Here is a 24146-nt window from a genome sequence, read left to right on the forward strand (position 1 = left end):
CGGTGTCTTATTTCTTGGGAGTGCGAGGGTGTGTTTGATGGGCATGAGCAGTGCATCAGTTCGCCTGTCCCTCATCTCCTTCCGCCTTCTTCAGACTGTGCGGCTTCATGGCCGTGGCATGCGATAAGGGATCAGCTGACGCCACATAGTCTGAAGCAGGTGTAAGAACCCAAGCGAGAGGCGAACATATGTACTGCGCCAGGCCATGAATCCCAGCCCCACAGTGTTTTAACTATGTCAATACACTGCGGGGCTGTGATTCATGGGCATCGCGAACCGCACCAGCCAACATTAAATGAGGTCAGAAGATGGGCAGCGCTAACAGCGCTAGGCCAGGGGATAACACGACAGCGCAGACTCCTGTACAGCAAATAACAACGCTCAGGAGGCTGCACCCAGCACCAAGGTGGGATTCTTGACATCTGTGCTGCGTCTCATTACAAAGGGAACTCGCGCCTCCAACACAGTTTGACTGTATAAAGGGCTAAATGTTATACGTGTTCCATTCAGCGTGTGCAAGGAGCCAAATTAAAAGAGCAACCTTTGACTTGTGCACCACTACTGCTGCATAAGCTGTGGCTCTTCTACTTTGTAACCCCTGAGGGGGGGTTAAAGGTTACCTTTGAAATTGGTTCGATTAGGCTTCGGCCTACACTCTGCTCCCCCTGCAGAGCCCGGGCTCCAACACCGCCAGTTGGGGCCCGGTACTGCTAGCTGCACAGAGAAAAACACCTCGCCAATGTGTCAGTGGGGTTCAGCACCGCCAGCTGTTCCCCTGCTGTGCAGCCGGCAACGTGTCCTGCAACAGCCACGCAGGCACAACAGACCCAAAGCTGCCGCCAGTGCAGGCTTCGGCCTACACTCTGCTCCCTCTCCTCCTCCTGCTGACCCCGGGCTCCAACACCGCCAGTTGGGGCCCGGTACTGCTAGCTGCACAGAGAAAAACACCTCGCCAATGTGTCAGTGGGGTTCAGCACCGCCAGCTGTTCCCCTGCTGTGCAGCCGGCATCGTGTCCTGCAAAAGCCACGCAGACACCAGAACTGAAATTGAAGGGAACCTGTCCCCCCTCCCTCAGGCGTTTGTACGTTTTTAAGGCCACCTTGTACAGCGGTAATGCTGCATGTGTGCAAGGTGGCTCATAAACGTATTCTCCTCGCACATGTGGAACGGAAAACACGTCTAAAATGTGTCCTCTGTGTGACCATTTAACCGTCCCGGTGGTGTGACTTTCCTTTGTAATGACACGCTGCAACCCCCTTGGTAGCGCTGCCCGTCTTCTGGCATCATTGTTTGGCTGCCTGCGCCTCTGCGGCCGCCCTGACCCACACAACGCCCCTCGGTGTCTTATTTCTTGGGAGTGCGAGGGTGTGTTTGATGGGCATGAGCAGTGCATCAGTTCGCCTGTCCCTCATCTCCTTCCGCCTTCTTCAGACTGTGCGGCTTCATGGCCGTGGCATGCGATAAGGGATCAGCTGACGCCACATAGTCTGAAGCAGGTGTAAGAACCCAAGCGAGAGGCGAACATATGTACTGCGCCAGGCCATGAATCCCAGCCCCGCAGTGTTTTAACTATGTCAATACACTGCGGGGCTGTGATTCATGGGCATCGCGAACCGCACCAGCCAACATTAAATGAGGTCAGAAGATGGGCAGCGCTAACAGCGCTAGGCCAGGGGATAACACGACAGCGCAGACTCCTGTACAGCAAATAACAACGCTCAGGAGGCTGCACCCAGCACCAAGGTGGGATTCTTGACATCTGTGCTGCGTCTCATTACAAAGGGAACTCGCGCCTCCAACACAGTTTGACTGTATAAAGGGCTAAATGTTATACGTGTTCCATTCAGCGTGTGCAAGGAGCCAAATTAAAAGAGCAACCTTTGACTTGTGCACCACTACTGCTGCATAAGCTGTGGCTCTTCTACTTTGTAACCCCTGAGGGGGGGTTAAAGGTTACCTTTGAAATTGGTTCGATTAGGCTTCGGCCTACACTCTGCTCCCCCTGCAGAGCCCGGGCTCCAACACCGCCAGTTGGGGCCCGGTACTGCTAGCTGCACAGAGAAAAACACCTCGCCAATGTGTCAGTGGGGTTCAGCACCGCCAGCTGTTCCCCTGCTGTGCAGCCGGCAACGTGTCCTGCAACAGCCACGCAGGCACAACAGACCCAAAGCTGCCGCCAGTGCAGGCTTCGGCCTACACTCTGCTCCCTCTCCTCCTCCTGCTGACCCCGGGCTCCAACACCGCCAGTTGGGGCCTGGTACTGCTAGCTGCACAGAGAAAAACACCTCGCCAATGTGTCAGTGGGGTTCAGCACCGCCAGCTGTTCCCCTGCTGTGCAGCCGGCATCGTGTCCTGCAAAAGCCACGCAGACACCAGAACTGAAATTGAAGGGAACCTGTCCCCCCTCCCCCAGGCGTTTGTACGTTTTTAAGGCCACCTTGTACAGCGGTAATGCTGCATGTGTGCAAGGTGGCTCATAAACGTATTCTCCTCGCACATGTGGAACGGAAAACACGTCTAAAATGTGTCCTCTGTGTGACCATTTAACCGTCCCGGTGGTGTGACTTTCCTTTGTAATGACACGCTGCAACCCCCTTGGTAGCGCTGCCCATCTTCTGGCATCATTGTTTGGCTGCCTGCGCCTCTGCGGCCGCCCTGACCCACACAACGCCACTCGGTGTCTTATTTCTTGGGAGTGCGAGGGTGTGTTTGATGGGCATGAGCAGTGCATCAGTTCGCCTGTCCCTCATCTCCTTCCGCCTTCTTCAGACTGTGCGGCTTCATGGCCGTGGCATGCGATAAGGGATCAGCTGACGCCACATAGTCTGAAGCAGGTGTAAGAACCCAAGCGAGAGGCGAACATATGTACTGCGCCAGGCCATGAATCCCAGCCCCGCAGTGTTTTAACTATGTCAATACACTGCGGGGCTGTGATTCATGGGCATCGCGAACCGCACCAGCCAACATTAAATGAGGTCAGAAGATGGGCAGCGCTAACAGCGCTAGGCCAGGGGATAACACGACAGCGCAGACTCCTGTACAGCAAATAACAACGCTCAGGAGGCTGCACCCAGCACCAAGGTGGGATTCTTGACATCTGTGTTGCGTCTCATTACAAAGGGAACTCGCGCCTCCAACACAGTTTGACTGTATAAAGGGCTAAATGTTATACGTGTTCCATTCAGCGTGTGCAAGGAGCCAAATTAAAAGAGCAACCTTTGACTTGTGCACCACTACTGCTGCATAAGCTGTGGCTCTTCTACTTTGTAACCCCTGAGGGGGGGTTAAAGGTTACCTTTGAAATTGGTTCGATTAGGCTTCGGCCTACACTCTGCTCCCCCTGCAGAGCCCGGGCTCCAACACCGCCAGTTGGGGCCCGGTACTGCTAGCTGCACAGAGAAAAACACCTCGCCAATGTGTCAGTGGGGTTCAGCACCGCCAGCTGTTCCCCTGCTGTGCAGCCGGCAACGTGTCCTGCAACAGCCACGCAGGCACAACAGACCCAAAGCTGCCGCCAGTGCAGGCTTTGGCCTACACTCTGCTCCCTCTCCTCCTCCTGCTGACCCCGGGCTCCAACACCGCCAGTTGGGGCCTGGTACTGCTAGCTGCACAGAGAAAAACACCTCGCCAATGTGTCAGTGGGGTTCAGCACCGCCAGCTGTTCCCCTGCTGTGCAGCCGGCATCGTGTCCTGCAAAAGCCACGCAGACACCAGAACTGAAATTGAAGGGAACCTGTCCCCCCTCCCCCAGGCGTTTGTACGTTTTTAAGGCCACCTTGTACAGCGGTAATGCTGCATGTGTGCAAGGTGGCTCATAAACGTATTCTCCTCGCACATGTGGAACGGAAAACACGTCTAAAATGTGTCCTCTGTGTGACCATTTAACCGTCCCGGTGGTGTGACTTTCCTTTGTAATGACACGCTGCAACCCCCTTGGTAGCGCTGCCCATCTTCTGGCATCATTGTTTGGCTGCCTGCGCCTCTGCGGCCGCCCTGACCCACACAACGCCCCTCGGTGTCTTATTTCTTGGGAGTGCGAGGGTGTGTTTGATGGGCATGAGCAGTGCATCAGTTCGCCTGTCCCTCATCTCCTTCCGCCTTCTTCAGACTGTGCGGCTTCATGGCCGTGGCATGCGATAAGGGATCAGCTGACGCCACATAGTCTGAAGCAGGTGTAAGAACCCAAGCGAGAGGCGAACATATGTACTGCGCCAGGCCATGAATCCCAGCCCCGCAGTGTTTTAACTATGTCAATACACTGCGGGGCTGTGATTCATGGGCATCGCGAACCGCACCAGCCAACATTAAATGAGGTCAGAAGATGGGCAGCGCTAACAGCGCTAGGCCAGGGGATAACACGACAGCGCAGACTCCTGTACAGCAAATAACAACGCTCAGGAGGCTGCACCCAGCACCAAGGTGGGATTCTTGACATCTGTGCTGCGTCTCATTACAAAGGGAACTCGCGCCTCCAACACAGTTTGACTGTATAAAGGGCTAAATGTTATACGTGTTCCATTCAGCGTGTGCAAGGAGCCAAATTAAAAGAGCAACCTTTGACTTGTGCACCACTACTGCTGCATAAGCTGTGGCTCTTCTACTTTGTAACCCCTGAGGGGGGGTTAAAGGTTACCTTTGAAATTGGTTCGATTAGGCTTCGGCCTACACTCTGCTCCCCCTGCAGAGCCCGGGCTCCAACACCGCCAGTTGGGGCCCGGTACTGCTAGCTGCACAGAGAAAAACACCTCGCCAATGTGTCAGTGGGGTTCAGCACCGCCAGCTGTTCCCCTGCTGTGCAGCCGGCAACGTGTCCTGCAACAGCCACGCAGGCACAACAGACCCAAAGCTGCCGCCAGTGCAGGCTTCGGCCTACACTCTGCTCCCTCTCCTCCTCCTGCTGACCCCGGGCTCCAACACCGCCAGTTGGGGCCTGGTACTGCTAGCTGCACAGAGAAAAACACCTCGCCAATGTGTCAGTGGGGTTCAGCACCGCCAGCTGTTCCCCTGCTGTGCAGCCGGCATCGTGTCCTGCAAAAGCCACGCAGACACCAGAACTGAAATTGAAGGGAACCTGTCCCCCCTCCCCCAGGCGTTTGTACGTTTTTAAGGCCACCTTGTACAGCGGTAATGCTGCATGTGTGCAAGGTGGCTCATAAACGTATTCTCCTCGCACATGTGGAACGGAAAACACGTCTAAAATGTGTCCTCTGTGTGACCATTTAACCGTCCCGGTGGTGTGACTTTCCTTTGTAATGACACGCTGCAACCCCCTTGGTAGCGCTGCCCGTCTTCTGGCATCATTGTTTGGCTGCCTGCGCCTCTGCGGCCGCCCTGACCCACACAACGCCCCTCGGTGTCTTATTTCTTGGGAGTGCGAGGGTGTGTTTGATGGGCATGAGCAGTGCATCAGTTCGCCTGTCCCTCATCTCCTTCCGCCTTCTTCAGACTGTGCGGCTTCATGGCCGTGGCATGCGATAAGGGATCAGCTGACGCCACATAGTCTGAAGCAGGTGTAAGAACCCAAGCGAGAGGCGAACATATGTACTGCGCCAGGCCATGAATCCCAGCCCCGCAGTGTTTTAACTATGTCAATACACTGCGGGGCTGTGATTCATGGGCATCGCGAACCGCACCAGCCAACATTAAATGAGGTCAGAAGATGGGCAGCGCTAACAGCGCTAGGCCAGGGGATAACACGACAGCGCAGACTCCTGTACAGCAAATAACAACGCTCAGGAGGCTGCACCCAGCACCAAGGTGGGATTCTTGACATCTGTGCTGCGTCTCATTACAAAGGGAACTCGCGCCTCCAACACAGTTTGACTGTATAAAGGGCTAAATGTTATACGTGTTCCATTCAGCGTGTGCAAGGAGCCAAATTAAAAGAGCAACCTTTGACTTGTGCACCACTACTGCTGCATAAGCTGTGGCTCTTCTACTTTGTAACCCCTGAGGGGGGGTTAAAGGTTACCTTTGAAATTGGTTCGATTAGGCTTCGGCCTACACTCTGCTCCCCCTGCAGAGCCCGGGCTCCAACACCGCCAGTTGGGGCCCGGTACTGCTAGCTGCACAGAGAAAAACACCTCGCCAATGTGTCAGTGGGGTTCAGCACCGCCAGCTGTTCCCCTGCTGTGCAGCCGGCAACGTGTCCTGCAACAGCCACGCAGGCACAACAGACCCAAAGCTGCCGCCAGTGGAGGCTTCGGCCTACACTCTGCTCCCTCTCCTCCTCCTGCTGACCCCGGGCTCCAAAACCGCCAGTTGGGGCCCGGTACTGCTAGCTGCACAGAGAAAAACACCTCGCCAATGTGTCAGTGGGGTTCAGCACCGCCAGCTGTTCCCCTGCTGTGCAGCCGGCATCGTGTCCTGCAAAAGCCACGCAGACACCAGAACTGAAATTGAAGGGAACCTGTCCCCCCTCCCCCAGGCGTTTGTACGTTTTTAAGGCCACCTTGTACAGCGGTAATGCTGCATGTGTGCAAGGTGGCTCATAAACGTATTCTCCTCGCACATGTGGAACGGAAAACACGTCTAAAATGTGTCCTCTGTGTGACCATTTAACCGTCCCGGTGGTGTGACTTTCCTTTGTAATGACACGCTGCAACCCCCTTGGTAGCGCTGCCCGTCTTCTGGCATCATTGTTTGGCTGCCTGCGCCTCTGCGGCCGCCCTGACCCACACAACGCCCCTCGGTGTCTTATTTCTTGGGAGTGCGAGGGTGTGTTTGATGGGCATGAGCAGTGCATCAGTTCGCCTGTCCCTCATCTCCTTCCGCCTTCTTCAGACTGTGCGGCTTCATGGCCGTGGCATGCGATAAGGGATCAGCTGACGCCACATAGTCTGAAGCAGGTGTAAGAACCCAAGCGAGAGGCGAACATATGTACTGCGCCAGGCCATGAATCCCAGCCCCGCAGTGTTTTAACTATGTCAATACACTGCGGGGCTGTGATTCATGGGCATCGCGAACCGCACCAGCCAACATTAAATGAGGTCAGAAGATGGGCAGCGCTAACAGCGCTAGGCCAGGGGATAACACGACAGCGCAGACTCCTGTACAGCAAATAACAACGCTCAGGAGGCTGCACCCAGCACCAAGGTGGGATTCTTGACATCTGTGCTGCGTCTCATTACAAAGGGAACTCGCGCCTCCAACACAGTTTGACTGTATAAAGGGCTAAATGTTATACGTGTTCCATTCAGCGTGTGCAAGGAGCCAAATTAAAAGAGCAACCTTTGACTTGTGCACCACTACTGCTGCATAAGCTGTGGCTCTTCTACTTTGTAACCCCTGAGGGGGGGTTAAAGGTTACCTTTGAAATTGGTTCGATTAGGCTTCGGCCTACACTCTGCTCCCCCTGCAGAGCCCGGGCTCCAACACCGCCAGTTGGGGCCCGGTACTGCTAGCTGCACAGAGAAAAACACCTCGCCAATGTGTCAGTGGGGTTCAGCACCGCCAGCTGTTCCCCTGCTGTGCAGCCGGCAACGTGTCCTGCAACAGCCACGCAGGCACAACAGACCCAAAGCTGCCGCCAGTGCAGGCTTCGGCCTACACTCTGCTCCCTCTCCTCCTCCTGCTGACCCCGGGCTCCAACACCGCCAGTTGGGGCCCGGTACTGCTAGCTGCACAGAGAAAAACACCTCGCCAATGTGTCAGTGGGGTTCAGCACCGCCAGCTGTTCCCCTGCTGTGCAGCCGGCATCGTGTCCTGCAAAAGCCACGCAGACACCAGAACTGAAATTGAAGGGAACCTGTCCCCCCTCCCCCAGGCGTTTGTACGTTTTTAAGGCCACCTTGTACAGCGGTAATGCTGCATGTGTGCAAGGTGGCTCATAAACGTATTCTCCTCGCACATGTGGAACGGAAAACACGTCTAAAATGTGTCCTCTGTGTGACCATTTAACCGTCCCGGTGGTGTGACTTTCCTTTGTAATGACACGCTGCAACCCCCTTGGTAGCGCTGCCCGTCTTCTGGCATCATTGTTTGGCTGCCTGCGCCTCTGCGGCCGCCCTGACCCACACAACGCCCCTCGGTGTCTTATTTCTTGGGAGTGCGAGGGTGTGTTTGATGGGCATGAGCAGTGCATCAGTTCGCCTGTCCCTCATCTCCTTCCGCCTTCTTCAGACTGTGCGGCTTCATGGCCGTGGCATGCGATAAGGGATCAGCTGACGCCACATAGTCTGAAGCAGGTGTAAGAACCCAAGCGAGAGGCGAACATATGTACTGCGCCAGGCCATGAATCCCAGCCCCGCAGTGTTTTAACTATGTCAATACACTGCGGGGCTGTGATTCATGGGCATCGCGAACCGCACCAGCCAACATTAAATGAGGTCAGAAGATGGGCAGCGCTAACAGCGCTAGGCCAGGGGATAACACGACAGCGCAGACTCCTGTACAGCAAATAACAACGCTCAGGAGGCTGCACCCAGCACCAAGGTGGGATTCTTGACATCTGTGCTGCGTCTCATTACAAAGGGAACTCGCGCCTCCAACACAGTTTGACTGTATAAAGGGCTAAATGTTATACGTGTTCCATTCAGCGTGTGCAAGGAGCCAAATTAAAAGAGCAACCTTTGACTTGTGCACCACTACTGCTGCATAAGCTGTGGCTCTTCTACTTTGTAACCCCTGAGGGGGGGTTAAAGGTTACCTTTGAAATTGGTTCGATTAGGCTTCGGCCTACACTCTGCTCCCCCTGCAGAGCCCGGGCTCCAACACCGCCAGTTGGGGCCCGGTACTGCTAGCTGCACAGAGAAAAACACCTCGCCAATGTGTCAGTGGGGTTCAGCACCGCCAGCTGTTCCCCTGCTGTGCAGCCGGCAACGTGTCCTGCAACAGCCACGCAGGCACAACAGACCCAAAGCTGCCGCCAGTGCAGGCTTCGGCCTACACTCTGCTCCCTCTCCTCCTCCTGCTGACCCCGGGCTCCAACACCGCCAGTTGGGGCCCGGTACTGCTAGCTGCACAGAGAAAAACACCTCGCCAATGTGTCAGTGGGGTTCAGCACCGCCAGCTGTTCCCCTGCTGTGCAGCCGGCATCGTGTCCTGCAAAAGCCACGCAGACACCAGAACTGAAATTGAAGGGAACCTGTCCCCCCTCCCCCAGGCGTTTGTACGTTTTTAAGGCCACCTTGTACAGCGGTAATGCTGCATGTGTGCAAGGTGGCTCATAAACGTATTCTCCTCGCACATGTGGAACGGAAAACACGTCTAAAATGTGTCCTCTGTGTGACCATTTAACCGTCCCAGTGGTGTGACTTTCCTTTGTAATGACACGCTGCAACCCCCTTGGTAGCGCTGCCCGTCTTCTGGCATCATTGTTTGGCTGCCTGCGCCTCTGCGGCCGCCCTGACCCACACAACGCCCCTCGGTGTCTTATTTCTTGGGAGTGCGAGGGTGTGTTTGATGGGCATGAGCAGTGCATCAGTTCGCCTGTCCCTCATCTCCTTCCGCCTTCTTCAGACTGTGCGGCTTCATGGCCGTGGCATGCGATAAGGGATCAGCTGACGCCACATAGTCTGAAGCAGGTGTAAGAACCCAAGCGAGAGGCGAACATATGTACTGCGCCAGGCCATGAATCCCAGCCCCGCAGTGTTTTAACTATGTCAATACACTGCGGGGCTGTGATTCATGGGCATCGCGAACCGCACCAGCCAACATTAAATGAGGTCAGAAGATGGGCAGCGCTAACAGCGCTAGGCCAGGGGATAACACGACAGCGCAGACTCCTGTACAGCAAATAACAACGCTCAGGAGGCTGCACCCAGCACCAAGGTGGGATTCTTGACATCTGTGCTGCGTCTCATTACAAAGGGAACTCGCGCCTCCAACACAGTTTGACTGTATAAAGGGCTAAATGTTATACGTGTTCCATTCAGCGTGTGCAAGGAGCCAAATTAAAAGAGCAACCTTTGACTTGTGCACCACTACTGCTGCATAAGCTGTGGCTCTTCTACTTTGTAACCCCTGAGGGGGGGTTAAAGGTTACCTTTGAAATTGGTTCGATTAGGCTTCGGCCTACACTCTGCTCCCCCTGCAGAGCCCGGGCTCCAACACCGCCAGTTGGGGCCCGGTACTGCTAGCTGCACAGAGAAAAACACCTCGCCAATGTGTCAGTGGGGTTCAGCACCGCCAGCTGTTCCCCTGCTGTGCAGCCGGCAACGTGTCCTGCAACAGCCACGCAGGCACAACAGACCCAAAGCTGCCGCCAGTGCAGGCTTCGGCCTACACTCTGCTCCCTCTCCTCCTCCTGCTGACCCCGGGCTCCAACACCGCCAGTTGGGGCCCGGTACTGCTAGCTGCACAGAGAAAAACACCTCGCCAATGTGTCAGTGGGGTTCAGCACCGCCAGCTGTTCCCCTGCTGTGCAGCCGGCATCGTGTCCTGCAAAAGCCACGCAGACACCAGAACTGAAATTGAAGGGAACCTGTCCCCCCTCCCCCAGGCGTTTGTACGTTTTTAAGGCCACCTTGTACAGCGGTAATGCTGCATGTGTGCAAGGTGGCTCATAAACGTATTCTCCTCGCACATGTGGAACGGAAAACACGTCTAAAATGTGTCCTCTGTGTGACCATTTAACCGTCCCAGTGGTGTGACTTTCCTTTGTAATGACACGCTGCAACCCCCTTGGTAGCGCTGCCCGTCTTCTGGCATCATTGTTTGGCTGCCTGCGCCTCTGCGGCCGCCCTGACCCACACAACGCCCCTCGGTGTCTTATTTCTTGGGAGTGCGAGGGTGTGTTTGATGGGCATGAGCAGTGCATCAGTTCGCCTGTCCCTCATCTCCTTCCGCCTTCTTCAGACTGTGCGGCTTCATGGCCGTGGCATGCGATAAGGGATCAGCTGACGCCACATAGTCTGAAGCAGGTGTAAGAACCCAAGCGAGAGGCGAACATATGTACTGCGCCAGGCCATGAATCCCAGCCCCGCAGTGTTTTAACTATGTCAATACACTGCGGGGCTGTGATTCATGGGCATCGCGAACCGCACCAGCCAACATTAAATGAGGTCAGAAGATGGGCAGCGCTAACAGCGCTAGGCCAGGGGATAACACGACAGCGCAGACTCCTGTACAGCAAATAACAACGCTCAGGAGGCTGCACCCAGCACCAAGGTGGGATTCTTGACATCTGTGCTGCGTCTCATTACAAAGGGAACTCGCGCCTCCAACACAGTTTGACTGTATAAAGGGCTAAATGTTATACGTGTTCCATTCAGCGTGTGCAAGGAGCCAAATTAAAAGAGCAACCTTTGACTTGTGCACCACTACTGCTGCATAAGCTGTGGCTCTTCTACTTTGTAACCCCTGAGGGGGGGTTAAAGGTTACCTTTGAAATTGGTTCGATTAGGCTTCGGCCTACACTCTGCTCCCCCTGCAGAGCCCGGGCTCCAACACCGCCAGTTGGGGCCCGGTACTGCTAGCTGCACAGAGAAAAACACCTCGCCAATGTGTCAGTGGGGTTCAGCACCGCCAGCTGTTCCCCTGCTGTGCAGCCGGCAACGTGTCCTGCAACAGCCACGCAGGCACAACAGACCCAAAGCTGCCGCCAGTGCAGGCTTCGGCCTACACTCTGCTCCCTCTCCTCCTCCTGCTGACCCCGGGCTCCAACACCGCCAGTTGGGGCCCAGTACTGCTAGCTGCACAGAGAAAAACACCTCGCCAATGTGTCAGTGGGGTTCAGCACCGCCAGCTGTTCCCCTGCTGTGCAGCCGGCATCGTGTCCTGCAAAAGCCACGCAGACACCAGAACTGAAATTGAAGGGAACCTGTCCCCCCTCCCCCAGGCGTTTGTACGTTTTTAAGGCCACCTTGTACAGCGGTAATGCTTCATGTGTGCAAGGTGGCTCATAAACGTATTCTCCTCGCACATGTGGAACGGAAAACACGTCTAAAATGTGTCCTCTGTGTGACCATTTAACCGTCCCGGTGGTGTGACTTTCCTTTGTAATGACACGCTGCAACTCCCTTGGTAGCGCTGCCCGTCTTCTGGCATCATTGTTTGGCTGCCTGCGCCTCTGCGGCCGCCCTGACCCACACAACGCCCCTCGGTGTCTTATTTCTTGGGAGTGCGAGGGTGTGTTTGATGGGCATGAGCAGTGCATCAGTTCGCCTGTCCCTCATCTCCTTCCGCCTTCTTCAGACTGTGCGGCTTCATGGCCGTGGCATGCGATAAGGGATCAGCTGACGCCACATAGTCTGAAGCAGGTGTAAGAACCCAAGCGAGAGGCGAACATATGTACTGCGCCAGGCCATGAATCCCAGCCCCGCAGTGTTTTAACTATGTCAATACACTGCGGGGCTGTGATTCATGGGCATCGCGAACCGCACCAGCCAACATTAAATGAGGTCAGAAGATGGGCAGCGCTAACAGCGCTAGGCCAGGGGATAACACGACAGCGCAGACTCCTGTACAGCAAATAACAACGCTCAGGAGGCTGCACCCAGCACCAAGGTGGGATTCTTGACATCTGTGCTGCGTCTCATTACAAAGGGAACTCGCGCCTCCAACACAGTTTGACTGTATAAAGGGCTAAATGTTATACGTGTTCCATTCAGCGTGTGCAAGGAGCCAAATTAAAAGAGCAACCTTTGACTTGTGCACCACTACTGCTGCATAAGCTGTGGCTCTTCTACTTTGTAACCCCTGAGGGGGGGTTAAAGGTTACCTTTGAAATTGGTTCGATTAGGCTTCGGCCTACACTCTGCTCCCCCTGCAGAGCCCGGGCTCCAACACCGCCAGTTGGGGCCCGGTACTGCTAGCTGCACAGAGAAAAACACCTCGCCAATGTGTCAGTGGAGTTCAGCACCGCCAGCTGTTCCCCTGCTGTGCAGCCGGCAACGTGTCCTGCAACAGCCACGCAGGCACAACAGACCCAAAGCTGCCGCCAGTGCAGGCTTCGGCCTACACTCTGCTCCCTCTCCTCCTCCTGCTGACCCCGGGCTCCAACACCGCCAGTTGGGGCCCGGTACTGCTAGCTGCACAGAGAAAAACACCTCGCCAATGTGTCAGTGGGGTTCAGCACCGCCAGCTGTTCCCCTGCTGTGCAGCCGGCATCGTGTCCTGCAAAAGCCATGCAGACACCAGAACTGAAATTGAAGGGAACCTGTCCCCCCTCCCCCAGGCGTTTGTACGTTTTTAAGGCCACCTTGTACAGCGGTAATGCTGCATGTGTGCAAGGTGGCTCATAAACGTATTCTCCTCGCACATGTGGAACGGAAAACACGTCTAAAATGTGTCCTCTGTGTGACCATTTAACCGTCCCGGTGGTGTGACTTTCCTTTGTAATGACACGCTGCAACCCCCTTGGTAGCGCTGCCCGTCTTCTGGCATCATTGTTTGGCTGCCTGCGCCTCTGCGGCCGCCCTGACCCACACAACGCCCCTCGGTGTCTTATTTCTTGGGAGTGCGAGGGTGTGTTTGATGGGCATGAGCAGTGCATCAGTTCGCCTGTCCCTCATCTCCTTCCGCCTTCTTCAGACTGTGCGGCTTCATGGCCGTGGCATGCGATAAGGGATCAGCTGACGCCACATAGTCTGAAGCAGGTGTAAGAACCCAAGCGAGAGGCGAACATATGTACTGCGCCAGGCCATGAATCCCAGCCCCGCAGTGTTTTAACTATGTCAATACACTGCGGGGCTGTGATTCATGGGCATCGCGAACCGCACCAGCCAACATTAAATGAGGTCAGAAGATGGGCAGCGCTAACAGCGCTAGGCCAGGGGATAACACGACAGCGCAGACTCCTGTACAGCAAATAACAACGCTCAGGAGGCTGCACCCAGCACCAAGGTGGGATTCTTGACATCTGTGCTGCGTCTCATTACAAAGGGAACTCGCGCCTCCAACACAGTTTGACTGTATAAAGGGCTAAATGTTATACGTGTTCCATTCAGCGTGTGCAAGGAGCCAAATTAAAAGAGCAACCTTTGACTTGTGCACCACTACTGCTGCATAAGCTGTGGCTCTTCTACTTTGTAACCCCTGAGGGGGGGTTAAAGGTTACCTTTGAAATTGGTTCGATTAGGCTTCGGCCTACACTCTGCTCCCCCTGCAGAGCCCGGGCTCCAACACCGCCAGTTGGGGCCCGGTACTGCTAGCTGCACAGAGAAAAACACCTCGCCAATGTGTCAGTGGGGTTCAGCACCGCCAGCTGTTCCCCTGCTGTGCAGCCGGCAACGTGTCCTGCAACAGCCACGCAGGCACAACAGACCCAAAGCTGCCGCCAGTGCAGGCTTCGGCCTACACTCTGCTCCCTCTCCTCCTCCTGCTGACCCCGGGCTCCAACACCGCCAGTTGGGGCCCGGTACTGCTAGCTGCACAGAGAAAAACACCTCGCCAATGTGTCAGTGGGGTTCAGCACCGCCAGCTGTTCCCCTGCTGTGCAGCCGGCATCGTGTCCTGCAAAAGCCACGCAGACACCAGAACTGAAATTGAAGGGAACCTGTCCCCCCTCCCCCAGGCGTTTGTACGTTTTTAAGGCCACCTTGTACAGCGGTAATGCTGCATGTGTGCAAGGTGGCTCATAAACGTATTCTCCTCGCACATGTGGAACGGAAAACACGTCTAAAATGTGTCCTCTGTGTGACCATTTAACCGTCCCGGTGGTGTGACTTTCCTTTGTAATGACACGCTGCAACCCCCTTGGTAGCGCTGCCCGTCTTCTGGCATCATTGTTTGGCTGCCTGCGCCTCTGCGGCCGCCCTGACCCACACAACGCCCCTCGGTGTCTTATTTCTTGGGAGTGCGAGGGTGTGTTTGATGGGCATGAGCAGTGCATCAGTTCGCCTGTCCCTCATCTCCTTCCGCCTTCTTCAGACTGTGCGGCTTCATGGCCGTGGCATGCGATAAGGGATCAGCTGACGCCACATAGTCTGAAGCAGGTGTAAGAACCCAAGCGAGAGGCGAACATATGTACTGCGCCAGGCCATGAATCCCAGCCCCGCAGTGTTTTAACTATGTCAATACACTGCGGGGCTGTGATTCATGGGCATCGCGAACCGCACCAGCCAACATTAAATGAGGTCAGAAGATGGGCAGCGCTAACAGCGCTAGGCCAGGGGATAACACGACAGCGCAGACTCCTGTACAGCAAATAACAACGCTCAGGAGGCTGCACCCAGCACCAAGGTGGGATTCTTGACATCTGTGCTGCGTCTCATTACAAAGGGAACTCGCGCCTCCAACACAGTTTGACTGTATAAAGGGCTAAATGTTATACGTGTTCCATTCAGCGTGTGCAAGGAGCCAAATTAAAAGAGCAACCTTTGACTTGTGCACCACTACTGCTGCATAAGCTGTGGCTCTTCTACTTTGTAACCCCTGAGGGGGGGTTAAAGGTTACCTTTGAAATTGGTTCGATTAGGCTTCGGCCTACACTCTGCTCCCCCTGCAGAGCCCGGGCTCCAACACCGCCAGTTGGGGCCCGGTACTGCTAGCTGCACAGAGAAAAACACCTCGCCAATGTGTCAGTGGGGTTCAGCACCGCCAGCTGTTCCCCTGCTGTGCAGCCGGCAACGTGTCCTGCAACAGCCACGCAGGCACAACAGACCCAAAGCTGCCGCCAGTGCAGGCTTCGGCCTACACTCTGCTCCCTCTCCTCCTCCTGCTGACCCCGGGCTCCAACACCGCCAGTTGGGGCCCGGTACTGCTAGCTGCACAGAGAAAAACACCTCGCCAATGTGTCAGTGGGGTTCAGCACCGCCAGCTGTTCCCCTGCTGTGCAGCCGGCATCGTGTCCTGCAAAAGCCACGCAGACACCAGAACTGAAATTGAAGGGAACCTGTCCCCCCTCCCCCAGGCGTTTGTACGTTTTTAAGGCCACCTTGTACAGCGGTAATGCTGCATGTGTGCAAGGTGGCTCATAAACGTATTCTCCTCGCACATGTGGAACGGAAAACACGTCTAAAATGTGTCCTCTGTGTGACCATTTAACCGTCCCGGTGGTGTGACTTTCCTTTGTAATGACACGCTGCAACCCCCTTGGTAGCGCTGCCCGTCTTCTGGCATCATTGTTTGGCTGCCTGCGCCTCTGCGGCCGCCCTGACCCACACAACGCCCCTCGGTGTCTTATTTCTTGGGAGTGCGAGGGTGTGTTTGATGGGCATGAGCAGTGCATCAGTTCGCCTGTCCCTCATCTCCTTCCGCCTTCTTCAGACTGTGCGGCTTCATGGCCGTGGCATGCGATAAGGGATCAGCTGACGCCACATAGTCTGAAGCAGGTGTAAGAACCCAAGCGAGAGGCGAACATATGTACTGCGCCAGGCCATGAATCCCAGCCCCGCAGTGTTTTAACTATGTCAATACACTGCGGGGCTGTGATTCATGGGCATCGCAAACCGCACCAGCCAACATTAAATGAGGTCAGAAGATGGGCAGCGCTAACAGCGCTAGGCCAGGGGATAACACGACAGCGCAGACTCCTGTACAGCAAATAACAACGCTCAGGAGGCTGCACCCAGCACCAAGGTGGGATTCTTGACATCTGTGCTGCGTCTCATTACAAAGGGAACTCGCGCCTCCAACACAGTTTGACTGTATAAAGGGCTAAATGTTATACGTGTTCCATTCAGCGTGTGCAAGGAGCCAAATTAAAAGAGCAACCTTTGACTTGTGCACCACTACTGCTGCATAAGCTGTGGCTCTTCTACTTTGTAACCCCTGAGGGGGGGTTAAAGGTTACCTTTGAAATTGGTTCGATTAGGCTTCGGCCTACACTCTGCTCCCCCTGCAGAGCCCGGGCTCCAACACCGCCAGTTGGGGCCCGGTACTGCTAGCTGCACAGAGAAAAACACCTCGCCAATGTGTCAGTGGGGTTCAGCACCGCCAGCTGTTCCCCTGCTGTGCAGCCGGCAACGTGTCCTGCAACAGCCACGCAGGCACAACAGACCCAAAGCTGCCGCCAGTGCAGGCTTCGGCCTACACTCTGCTCCCTCTCCTCCTCCTGCTGACCCCGGGCTCCAACACCGCCAGTTGGGGCCCGGTACTGCTAGCTGCACAGAGAAAAACACCTCGCCAATGTGTCAGTGGGGTTCAGCACCGCCAGCTGTTCCCCTGCTGTGCAGCCGGCATCGTGTCCTGCAAAAGCCACGCAGACACCAGAACTGAAATTGAAGGGAACCTGTCCCCCCTCCCCCAGGCGTTTGTACGTTTTTAAGGCCACCTTGTACAGCGGTAATGCTGCATGTGTGCAAGGTGGCTCATAAACGTATTCTCCTCGCACATGTGGAACGGAAAACACGTCTAAAATGTGTCCTCTGTGTGACCATTTAACCGTCCCGGTGGTGTGACTTTCCTTTGTAATGACACGCTGCAACCCCCTTGGTAGCGCTGCCCGTCTTCTGGCATCATTGTTTGGCTGCCTGCGCCTCTGCGGCCGCCCTGACCCACACAACGCCCCTCGGTGTCTTATTTCTTGGGAGTGCGAGGGTGTGTTTGATGGGCATGAGCAGTGCATCAGTTCGCCTGTCCCTCATCTCCTTCTGCCTTCTTCAGACTGTGCGGCTTCATGGCCGTGGCATGCGATAAGGGATCAGCTGACGCCACATAGTCTGAAGCAGGTGTAAGAACCCAAGCGAGAGGCGAACATATGTACTGCGCCAGGCCATGAATCCCAGCCCCGCAGTGTTTTAACTATGTCAATACACTGCGGGGCTGTGATTCATGGGCATCGCAAACCGCACCAGCCAACATTAAATGAGGTCAGAAGATGGGCAGCGCTAACAGCGCTAGGCCAGGGGATAACACGACAGCGCAGACTCCTGTACAGCAAATAACAACGCTCAGGAGGCTGCACCCAGCACCAAGGTGGGATTCTTGACATCTGTGCTGCGTCTCATTACAAAGGGAACTCGCGCCTCCAACACAGTTTGACTGTATAAAGGGCTAAATGTTATACGTGTTCCATTCAGCGTGTGCAAGGAGCCAAATTAAAAGAGCAACCTTTGACTTGTGCACCACTACTGCTGCATAAGCTGTGGCTCTTCTACTTTGTAACCCCTGAGGGGGGGTTAAAGGTTACCTTTGAAATTGGTTCGATTAGGCTTCGGCCTACACTCTGCTCCCCCTGCAGAGCCCGGGCTCCAACACCGCCAGTTGGGGCCCGGTACTGCTAGCTGCACAGAGAAAAACACCTCGCCAATGTGTCAGTGGGGTTCAGCACCGCCAGCTGTTCCCCTGCTGTGCAGCCGGCATCGTGTCCTGCAAAAGCCACGCAGACACTTGCTCTTGTACCTTCTGCTTCCCATCCTGGTTCCAGTACCGTCAGCTGGTTCCGGGCAGAGCCTTTGGCTTAGGTGCCTCCCTCTGGGTATCCGAGTTCCACCAACGTCAGGTGGTCCTTGGTAGTGCTTTCAGGCACGGGTACCTCCTGCTTAGTAACCGGGTTCCAGTAACGTCAGCTGGTCCTCGGTAGTTCCATTGGCTCTTGGACCTTCGGCTACCCATCCGGGTTCCAGCACCGTCAGCTGGTTCTCGGCACTGTCTTTTGCTCTTGTACCTTCTGCTCCCCATCCTGGTTCCAGTACCGTCAGCTGGTTCCGGGCAGAGCCTTTGGCTTAGGTGCCTCCCTCTGGGTATCCGAGTTCCACCAACGTCAGGTGGTCCTTGGTAGTGCTTTCAGGCACGGGTACCTCCTGCTTAGTAACCGGGTTCCAGTAACGTCAGCTGGTCCTCGGTAGTTCCATTGGCTCTTGGACCTTTGGGTAGCCATCCGAGTTCCAGTTCCATCAGCTGGTTCTCGTCATTTTCTCAGCCTTCTTGTACCTTCTGCTACATTTCCAAGTTCAAGAGACTAAACACGATGACCCGGAAGAACACCCCTAAGATGACGACGACACCAGAGACGACAACCACCGTGATGACGACGACCCTGGAGACGATGACCCTGAAGACCACCGTGATGACGACGACCCCGGAGACGACGACCCTGAAGACCACCCCGATGACGATGACCCGGGAGACGACGACCCTGGAGACGACGACCCTGGAGACGACGACGACCTGGAAGACCGAGATGCAGAAGAACAAGAGGCTGCAGAACAAAGAGCAGAAGAACATTAAGCATAACACTAAATATCAGAGCAAAAAATATTATCTAAATTATAAGCAGAAGAAGACTAAGCAGTGTATGGGGGTGAGTCCGTTCCTCCTCGTGGTGCCCCTGGATAAAGCCTGATGCTGCAGGCCAAACTGAACGCGGACAAATGTAACTGTTTTGTGACAGGCAGAACGGAAGGTGTAATCTTCAAACTTTTATAGATAACAACTACAGGAATGCCTGTCACAAATAAGAATATGATGAAGAAGTAGAATATGATGAAGATAATAGTAAAATAAAAAGAATATGAGCAATGTAACCCAAAAAATAATAGGTAGAAGATGAAGAAGAAGATGAATAAGGTGAAGAAGTTGATGTCAAAGAAGCTGATGATGAGGATAATGAAGAAGAAAGCGTGGGAGAAGAAAAAAAGAAGGTGAAGGGCGTTGAAGTAGTGAAACATCAATATGTGGCATAAAAAAAAAAAAAAAATTAACATAGTCAAATTCTTTCTAACGCCGAACGTCATCCAAAAAAAAAAAAATCCTGCTATTCTATTACATTGGGCTAAACCTCTGTGCCTTTAATGTCTCCGCCACGTCCCCCAATACATCCTACATTATTCTTAGTTGTTTTCCTTCATGTAGAATGAACCTACAAGTGTATAAAGGGTTTATTTTAATTCCGATATTTTCGTCCCATTGACTTGCATTGGGATCGGGTATCGGTATCGGATTGGATCCGATATTTTGACGGTATCGGCCGATACTTTCCGATACCGATACTTTCCGATATCGGAAAGTATCGCTCAACACTAGTGGTGAGATGTGATCTTGAGAGTAGAGATGAGAGTTGATTTTCTGTAATGTTAGAGTAGCTACTTTTGGAGGGGGGTCTAAGTGGTTACAAGGAGGGGCTGTGGGGACTTTAAGCAAAAGCTTTTTCTGAGTTTATCAATCTTCTGCTTCAAAAATGAGGCAAAGTCTTCAGATGAGATGAGAGGTGTGCTGGGGGATGGAGGAGAGAGTTGAAAGTGTTGAATAGCTGTCTAGGATTGTAAGACAAGAAGAATATGAGAGATGAGAAGAACTGTATTTTGCGGATTATAAGAGGCACTGGATTATAAAATGCACCCCAAATTTTGACGAGAAAAAAAGGAAAGAAACTTTTTTTTTATAAAATGGTGCTTCTTATAATCCATGCTTCTTATTGCTTACCAGGGGTGGGGGCTGCAGTGAAGGGGGGTCCCAGGGTTGCTGCTGGAGGAGCAAGAGTGTAGCGTTGCTGCAGGCAGGGATGATGTTCGGATATGCGGCGTGCCCCTGCGGGTGTCCAGTGCTGTGGGGGCTCTGCTGACATGTTGTGAAAGCCCAGAGCTCCTGCAGTTACAAGGTTTCCTATGCAGAGGACTGCGGAAAAATGGCTGCCGAGGGCGGCGCATAGGCAGATGGAGATCTTGGCACCAAGATCTCTGGAGATCAGATCTCAGCACTGAGGAAAGGGATCTCCTAAACTGAGAACATACACTTCTTGGGTTTGACATACAATTTACTATCACATATTATATGTAAGACCTGCCTGACATGTAACTGGTGTGACTTAAGGTCAGGTGAATAAATTAGAATATCATCTAGATAGATCACAACGAATCTGCCTACCAGGTGACTAAATATTTCATTAATAAAGTGCTGAAAGACGGCTGACACGTTTGTCAACCCAAAAGGCATTATCAGATTCTCATAGTGGCTTTCAAGTGTATTGAATGCAGTCTTCCACTCATCCCCCTCTTTAATGTGGATGAGGTTATATGCCTCCCTTAGGTCCATCTTAGAAAACCATCTAGCCTCTACAATTTGATTAAAGATGTCAGGGATGAGAAGGGATGAGAGGGAACGGATACGGATCACGCACAGTGATTGCATTGAGTTCCCGGAAGTCCAGGCAAAAAAGTAGAACCACATCTTTTTTGTTAAAAAAAAGAATGCTGCAGCAATGGAAGACGAAGATGGTCTCATATGTCCCTTAGCCAGACTTTCCGTAATATAGTCCTTCATGGCCTGCCTCTCTGGACCTGAGATATTATAAGGTCTGCTCTTGGGCAGCTTGGCACCAGGAACGAGGTTAATGACACAATCATAAGGATGATGGGGGGACGTTCTTGGCTTTTCTGCTCAGAAAACACATCCCCAAAGTCTGACAGGTAATTGGGCATGGACTGGGTATCCACCCCAACCGGCCCGGTACCCAGGCAGTGTCTTTGACAGTATGTAATCTATCACCAGATTGTGCAGAGCGAGCCAAGGAAGTCACAGTAGCACAGGTGAGGGCAGGCCTTCCAGCACATAGGAGATTAACACCTCAGTGTGCACGGCCCCCATCTGAACTACCTGTGTAAAGTGCCCTGTCTTAGGGGGGCGGAGTCGATTGCAATAATGGTTATGGGTTTAGACAGTGTATGTGTGATGAGTCCTTGGTCCCAGACCAACCTAGCATTGACCAAATTGAACCCAGCCACACTGTCCAGAAAGGCAGAAACATCCACCTTAATTTCACCCATGTGTATTATAGCTGGTAAGAAAAACTGAGTCCTACCCACCGAGGTGATAAGTACACCCGGCAAGGTTATTTTCTGGATTTGTTTTTTTCATTTTGACTCTCATAGTTGTGGTCTATCTATGATGTCAATTACATGCCCCTGGTGGCTGACTATATAATTTTTTCCCCACTGTATATTTGTATATATATTACATAGATAGAAATAAATAGAAGAAAAGCCAGCAATTCAGCAGCAGCACAGTGTGAAATCAAAGCATGAACCAACAGGATAGAAGAGATGGATTACATACAGTAAATACACATAGAATAGGTAGATATACAGAAAGTATGTGACAAATACAATTAGCACAGTGTGTGTGCAGCTTACTGTACATGTATTTAATTAATCAAATAATAGTTTTCTGAAAAACATGGCATGGGCTCCAGCATAATTTTCTTAGTTAACAACGGCTGGGGGCTGTTGTTTATAACCTGGGATGGGGGTAATACCCATGAAGCTTCCCAGACTATTAATATCAGTTCACAACTGTACACTTAGCCATTCCTGGCAGTTAAAATGGGGGACCCCCCAAAAAAATGATGGAGGGTCCACCTATAATTTATAACTGTTATGGAAATTTGGGTTGGATAAATATATCCCTGTGTGTGCTGTGGCCGCTCCCAATAAGACTGAGTATTTTGAGCGCTCAAGGAATGAGACTGCAACATCATTGTGTCAATAACATTCCATCAATACTGATACTTTATTGTACATACATAGTTTTTATGATAGCATATAGAAAGGAGTGGTTAGGGGTTGTTAGGGGTGGTTAGTTAATTACCATATTGTCTAGCTCCTCTGTCATTGGTTAGCTAAACATATATGGAATATTGTGATTAATGCTCATATGACTGCTGATTAAGCAACTAAAATGTAGGTCTGTATCTAGGACAAAGTTGAGACATTTGATCAGCACTTAATACATCTGGTGTTGTTCCACTTTTGGGATGGAAAACCCCATACAATCTGTCTGGCTTATATCAGTTCATGTCAGCAATTTTAAGCCACTGATTATAATGTATATATTAGCTGTGAGTATAAGAGTATATATGATTATAGAGCAGTATACATGCAAGTGAGATCTACATGATATATATATTTCTATCACAAGCCCCCCTTAGATATCACTGATATCACCTAATCCTAGCCTCCTGTCCCAAAGCGCTGCAACTCTTTTGTGCTGTCGGTGAATTGACACAAGCCTAATGCCTGCGCCCCACTCCGTACAGACTTTTCGCAAATGGGCAGTCAGGAGATCTGTCCCTAACGGGGGTTCGTTGCAATCAGTCTCTTAGTCAATAGCATGTGTAGTGAGCGATGTGTAGTCTTTATCAGGTAGGTCATCTATTTGGTCAGGCCACAACATCATTCTGGCATGGATGTCATCTTCTGGTAGGGGAGCTTTCTTGCAATGCGATGAGTGGATCCAAGCGGGTCTTCCCTCCAGTTTCACAGAGGTTGGTGTCATCAGCAGCACTTGAACAGGACCATCAAATCTGGGATCAAGTGGTGTTCTCCTTACAAACTTTTTCCCCAACTCCCAGTCTCCTGGCTTCGAGGAGTGCATACCGGACACTGAATCTGGATCTGGCAATGAGGAAAAAAAACTCGAGAATGGATGTTAGCAAGTTTCTTGGTGAGTTCAATTTACATAAGCAGACAAAGTATCATATTGCATAATCAGCTGCTGAGGGAAAGGATACCCCTAATCTGGGACTAGACCCAAACAAAATTTCATATGGTGACAGCTAGTGTTGAGCGATACCGTCCGATACTTGAAAGTATCGGTATCGGAAAGTATCGGCCGATACCGGCAAAGTATCGGATCCAATCCGATACCGATACCCGATACCAATACAAGTCAATGGGACTCAAGTATCGGACGGTATTCCTGATGGTTCCCAGGGTCTGAAGGAGAGGAAACTCTCCTTCAGGCCCTGGGAACCATATTAATGTGTAAAAGAAAGAATTAAAATAAAAAATATTGCTATACTCACCTCTCCGAGGGAACCGGCACCTTACCGAGGGAACCGGCAGCGTTCTTTGTTTAAAATTCGCGCGTTTACTTGGTTACGTGAAGTCCCGGCTTGTGATTGGTCGCGGCGGCCATGTTGCCGGGACGCGGACCAATCACAGCAAGCCGTGACGTAATTTCAGGTCCTGCAGGATTTTAAAATTACGTCCCGGCATTGTGATTGGTTGCGCCGCAGTCACATGGGCGACGCAACCAATCACAAGCCGTGACGTCACGGGAGGCTGGACACGCGCGTATTTTAAAATGCGCGCTTGTCCAGCCTCCCGTGACGTCCCGGCTTGTGATTGGTTGCATCGCGGTCAACCAATCACAAGCCGGGAGGCTGGACGCGCGCATTTTAAAATGTGCGCGTGTCCAGCCTCCCGTGACGTCACGGCTTGTGATTGGTCGCGGCGGCCATGTTGCCGGGACGCGGACCAATCACAGCAAGCCGTGACGTAATTTCAGGTCCTGCAGGATTTTAAAATTACGTTCCGGCGTTGTG

The sequence above is a fragment of the Ranitomeya variabilis genome, chromosome 5, assembly GCF_051348905.1.
Source record: "Ranitomeya variabilis isolate aRanVar5 chromosome 5, aRanVar5.hap1, whole genome shotgun sequence".
Classification (NCBI taxonomy): Eukaryota; Metazoa; Chordata; class Amphibia; order Anura; family Dendrobatidae; genus Ranitomeya; species Ranitomeya variabilis.